Source organism: Pelophylax lessonae, assembly GCF_965119305.1.
Source record: "Pelophylax lessonae genome assembly, chromosome: 13".
Lineage (NCBI taxonomy): Eukaryota > Metazoa > Chordata > Amphibia > Anura > Ranidae > Pelophylax > Pelophylax lessonae.
In genome coordinates this window covers 159,507,494-159,513,493 of record NC_138780.1, presented here as the reverse complement: position 1 = coordinate 159,513,493, position 6,000 = coordinate 159,507,494, and positions in this window count along the sequence as shown.

The following is a 6,000-nucleotide window of genomic DNA, read 5'->3' as shown; positions in this document are numbered from 1 at the left end:
TGGGTCGTCACCGAGCCCCCGACCCAGGAAAGGACAACAGTGATCAGTGGTTTGTCAACACGGGAAACCGGGGACGAGGAGACTCCACCCAAGATCTGCCCCCGACAGGATCTCAGGTGCGAGCGTTTCCCTGGACGGTTCGGACATGCCAACCGAAAATGCCCACCGAGACCACAGTACATGCATCGGCCCTCGCGTCTTCGGAGTACCCTCTCCCCCTCGGACAGGCGAGCAAACCCCAGCTGCATGGGTTCACCCCCAGACAAGTCATCCCCAGGAGGCGTGGGAGGAGAGGGAGGCACGGGTGGGACAACAAAGGTAGGCGCCAATCTGTTAGGAGGCCTCCGCAGACTCTCCTTAAAGGAAGGTCTCTCCCTGAGTCTGGTGTCAATCAAAATCAGAAAAGAAATAAGAGACTCGAGCTCCACTGGTAGGTCCTTAGCTGCAACCTCATCCTTCAAGGCGTCCGAGAGACCATGAGAGAAAGCAGCGACCAGAGCCTCATTATTCCAGCCCACCTCTGCTGCCAGGGTACGAAACTCAATGGCGTATTCAGCTACGGATCGTGAACCCTGTCTGATGGACATAAGGAGCTTCGCAGCAGAGGCAGCACGAGCCGGCACATCGAATACCTTCCGAAGAGAAGCAACAAAACCGGAAAACTCGGCAACCACCGGATTGTTGTTCTCCCATAAAGGGCTGGCCCAGGCCAAGGCCTTGTCCGAGAGCAGCGAGATTAAGAAGCCCACCTTTGATCTCTCAGTAGGAAAGGCATGTGGCAGCAACTCGAAATAAATGCCCACCTGGTTAAGGAAACCTCGGCACTGAGTTGGCTCTCCCCCAAAGCGCTGTGGAAGGGGGGCAGAACCGGACATACCCCGAAACACCGCGGGCGCAACAACAGGTGTCGGGGTAGACTCAGGCGCAACAACCGGAGCGGCAGTAGGAGCGGACCCAGGAGCGACAACCGACCCATCGGCAACGGGAGCGAAATGAACCGTGCGTTCAAGCAGGGTTTGCAACGCCACGGCGAACTGACCCAACAGGTGATCCTGCTGATCAAGTCTGGCAACCAGCGTGGGTAGTGAGGATGGCCCTGTACCGTCAGAATTCGTGGCCTGTGGTACCGTGCGTTCAAGCAGGGTTTGCAACGCCACGGCGAACCGACCCAACAGGTGATCCTGCTGATCAAGTCTGGCAACCAGCGTGGGTAGCGAGGATGGCCCTGTACCATCAGAATTCATGGCTTGGTCCTAATGTCACGGAACCATGAACCAGACGTACAACAACAGATAAGTGAAAATAAGACAGCTTTATTGAAAAACAAGCTATAAAGCAAAAGTCCAAACGGATGGCGAAACCGATGCAGAGTCTTTGCGAAGCCAGGGGTCAGGAACCAGCAGGGTAGTCAGACGAAGCCAGGATCAGGAACCAACAGGGTAGTCAGACGAAGCCAGGATCAGGAACCAACAGGGTAGTCAGACGAAGCCAGGAACAGGAACCAGAAGTAGCAGCAGTCTTAGTAGCATGTGAACACAGGAGGACCAAGCAGGGAACTGAAGCCACAGACCTCCTATATATATGAGCTAGGCATCCAGCTCCTCCCAGTGGGAAGGAGGAGCCGCAGGGTGGGAGGCTACAAGAAACCCAGAAACCAAGATGGCCGCCAGCACATGTCAAACGAAGGAGAACAGCAAGAAGGTAAGACCATGACAACTCTGTATAACTTACTTCTGGCCTCTGCATTCTGCTTCACTTACTCCTGACCTCTGTGTCACTTACTACTGATCCCTGAACTCTGCGCCACTTACTCCTCTTCCCTAAACTCTGTGTCACTTACTCCTGACCTCTGAACTACTCTGAACTCTGCATCACTTACACCTGGCCCCTGAACTCTGCATCACCCACTCCTGGCCCCTGAACTCTGCATTACTTACTACTGATCCCTGAACTCTGCACCACTTACTCCTCAGCCGTAAACTCTGCATCACTTACTCCTGGCCCCTGAACACTGTATCACTTACTCCTGGCCCCTGAACTCTGCATCACTTACTCCTGGCCCTTGAACTCTGCATCACTTACTCCTGGCCCTTGAACTCTGCATCACTTACTCCTGGCCCTTGAACTCTGCATCACTTACTCCTGGCCCCTGAACTCTGCATTACTTACTACTGACCCCTGAACTCTGCATTACTTACTACTGACCCCTGAACTCTGTATAACTTACTTCTGACCCCTGAATTTGGCATCACTTACTCCTGACCTCTGTGTCACTTACTACTGATTCCTGAACTCTGCACCACTTACTCCTCATGCCTAATCTGTGTCACTTACTCCTGACCTCTAAACTCTGCATCACTTACTCCTGGCCCCTGAACTCTGCATCACTTACTCCTGGCCCCTGAACTCTGCATCACTTACTCCTGGCCCCTGAACTCTGCATCACTTACTCCTGGACCATGAACTCTGCATTACTTACTCCTGACCTCTGTGTATACTGTATATTCTGGATTCATTTTATGTCTTTTTCGAATTTTCTTCGAATATACCATTTCAAATCGATAAATTTTGAATTGGTCGAAGCAAAAACTTTTGATTTTTTTGAACACACAAAAGAAAAATCTTCATGAAATGATTACAATGACTCTTTAAATCATCTTTGGCTTAATGTATACAGGGTCCCTGGGGACATCAGCACCATGCTCCATGTATACAGGGTCTCCAGGGGGACACCAGCACCATGCTCCATGTATACAGGGTCTTCAGGGGGGACACCAGCACCATGTTCTATATGTAGTGTCTCCAGGGACACCAGCAGCATGCTCCATATATAAAGTGGGGACAACAGCACCATGCTCCAAAAATGCAGGGTCTCCAGCACCATGCTTAATGTATACAGGGTTTTCAAGGGGGGACACCAGCACCATGTATACAGGGTTTCCAGGGGTGACACCAGCACCATGCTCCATGTATACAGGGTCTTCAGGGGGGACATCAGCACCATGTTCCAAAAATACAGGGTCTCTAGGGACACCAGCACCATGCTCAATGTATACATGGTCTCCAAGGGGGGACACCAGCACCATGTATACGGGGTCTCCAGGGACACCAGCAGCATGCTCCATGTATACAGGGTCTCCAGGGGGGACACCAGCACCATGCTCCATGTGTAGAGGGTCTCCAGGGACACCAGCAGCATGCTCCATATATTCAGGGTCTCCAGGGACACCAGCACCATGCTCCATGTATACAGAATCTCCAAGGGGGGACACCAGCACCATGTATACAGGGTCTCCAGGGGGGGACCAGCACCATGCTCCATGTATAAAGGGTCTCGGGGGGAAGGGAGGGGGGACACCAGCACCATGTTTACAGGGTCTCCAGGGACAACAGCACCATGCACATAGGGTCTCTGGGGGGGGGGGGGGGACACACCAGTACCAATTACTCAGGGTCCCCAGCAGCATGCTCCGTGTATACAGGTTCTCCAGGGGGGGACACCAGCACCATGTATACAGGGGGTCTCCAGGGAGGGGGGACACTGGCATCATGATCCATGTATAGAGGGGGTCCTCTGGGAGAGTACACTGGTATGATGTATACAGGGGTCTCCGGGGGGGGGGGGTACACCAGCACCATGCATACAGGGTCTCCAGGGTGGGACGACACCAGCACCATCCTCCATGTATACAGGGCCTGCAGAGGGGACACTAGCACCATGCTCTAGCCATACAGGGTCTCTGGGGAACACCAGAGCATGCTGCTGGGGAACAGCTGCCCTGCCCTATAAAAAACACACACCAGTTCTGGGTTTGCTTTTCACAAGAAGCATTGCCTGATGTGAATGATGCCTCGCACAAAAGAGCTCTCAGAAGACCTATGATTAAGAATTGTTGACTTGCATAAAGCTGGAAAGGGTTATAAAAGTATCTCCAAAAGCCTTGCTGTTCATCAGTCCATGGTAAGACAAATTGTCTATAAATGGAGAAAGTTCAGCACTGCTGCTACTCTCCCTAGGAGTGGCCGTCCTGTAAAGATGACTGCAAGAGCACAGCGCAGACTGTTCAATGAGGTGAAGAAGAATCCTAGAGTGTCAGCTAAAGACTTACAAAAGTCACTGGCAAATGCTAACATCCCTGTTAGCTAATCTACAATACGTAAAACACTAAGAAAGAATGGATTTCATGGGAGGATACCACAGAGGAAGCCACTGCTGTCCAAACAAAACATTGTTGCACATTTACAGTTTGCACAAGAGCACCTGGATGTTCCACAGCAGTATTGGCAAATATTCTGTGGACAGATGAAACCAAAGTTGAGTTGTTTGGAAGAAACACACAACACTATGTGTGGTGAAAAAGAGGCACAGCACACCGACATCAAAACTTCATCCCAACTGTGAAGTATGGTGGTGGGGGCATCATGGTTTGGGGCTGCTTTGCTGCGTCAGGGCCTGGACGGATTGCTATCATCGAAGGAAAAATGAATTCCCAAGTTTATCAAGACATTTTGCAGAACTTAAGGCCATCTGTCTACCAGCTGAAGCTCAACAGAAGATGGGTGTTGCAACAGGAGAATGACCCAAAGCATAGAAGTAAATCAACAACAGAATGGCTTAAACAGAAGAAAATACGCCTTCTGAAGTGGCCCAGTGGGAGTCCTGACCTCAACCTGATTGAGATGCTGTGGCATGACCTCAAGAAAGCGATTCACACCAGACATCCCAAGAATATTGCTGAACTGAAACAGTTCTGTAAAGAGTAATGGTCATGAATGACTCCTGACCGTTGTGCACGTCTGATCTGCAACTACAGGAAACGTTTGGTTGAAGTTATTGCTGCCAAAGGAGGTTCAACCAGTTATTAAATACAAGGGTTCACATACTTTTTCCACCTGCACTGTGAATGTTTAAATAAAAACATGGCAACATTTCATTCTTTGTGTGTTATTAGTTTAAGCAGACTGTGATTGTCTATTGTTGTGACTTAGATGATGATCAGATCACATTTTATGACCAATCTGTGCAGAAATCCATATCATTCCAAAGGGTTCACATACTTTTTCTAAACAAAACACAAAATGAGGTTGAAGGATTGTATACTTTTTCTTGCAACTGTGTATATATATATATATATATATATATATATATATATATAGGGTCTCTGGGGGGGGGGGGCACCAGCACCATGCTCCCTGTATATAGGGTCTCCGGGGGGGCAGCACCAACTTTGTGCTCTATGTATACAGGGTGTCCAAGGAGGGGGGTGACACCAACATCATGATCTATGTTTACAGGGTCTCCAGAGTGGGACATCAGCACCATCCTCCATGTATACAGGGTCTCCAGAGGGGACATCAGTACAATGCTCTATCTATACAAGGGGAGACACCAGCACCATGCACACAGGGTCTCAAGGGGGGACACCAGCACCATGTATACAAGGGGTCTCCAGGGGGGGGACACTGGCATCATGATCCATGCATAGAGGGGCTCCTCTGGGGAGGGAGAACACCAGTACCATGAATACAGGGAGTCTCCGGGGGGGGGGGGGGGGAACCACCTGCACCATGCTCTATGTATACAAGGTCTCCAAAGGGGGGACACCAGAACCATGCTCGGGGGGGGGGGACACACACCAAGCTCCATGTAATCAGGGGGGCGCACCATGCTCCATGTATACAGGTGGGTGGGACACCAGCTCCATGCATTCAGGGACTTCAGGGGCACCAGCACCATGCTCCATGTATGCAGGGTCTCCAAGGGGGGATACCAGAACCATTCTCTATGTATGCAGGGTCTTCAGGGACACCAGCACCATGTATGCAGGGTTTCTGGGGGGGGGGGGTATACATACTCCATGTATACAGGGGGGGGACGCACCATGCATGCAGGCGGGGGGCACACACCACGCTCCATGTATACAGGGGGGCACACACCACGCTCCATGTATACAGGGGGGATGACACACACCACGCTCCATGTATAAAGTGGAGGATACA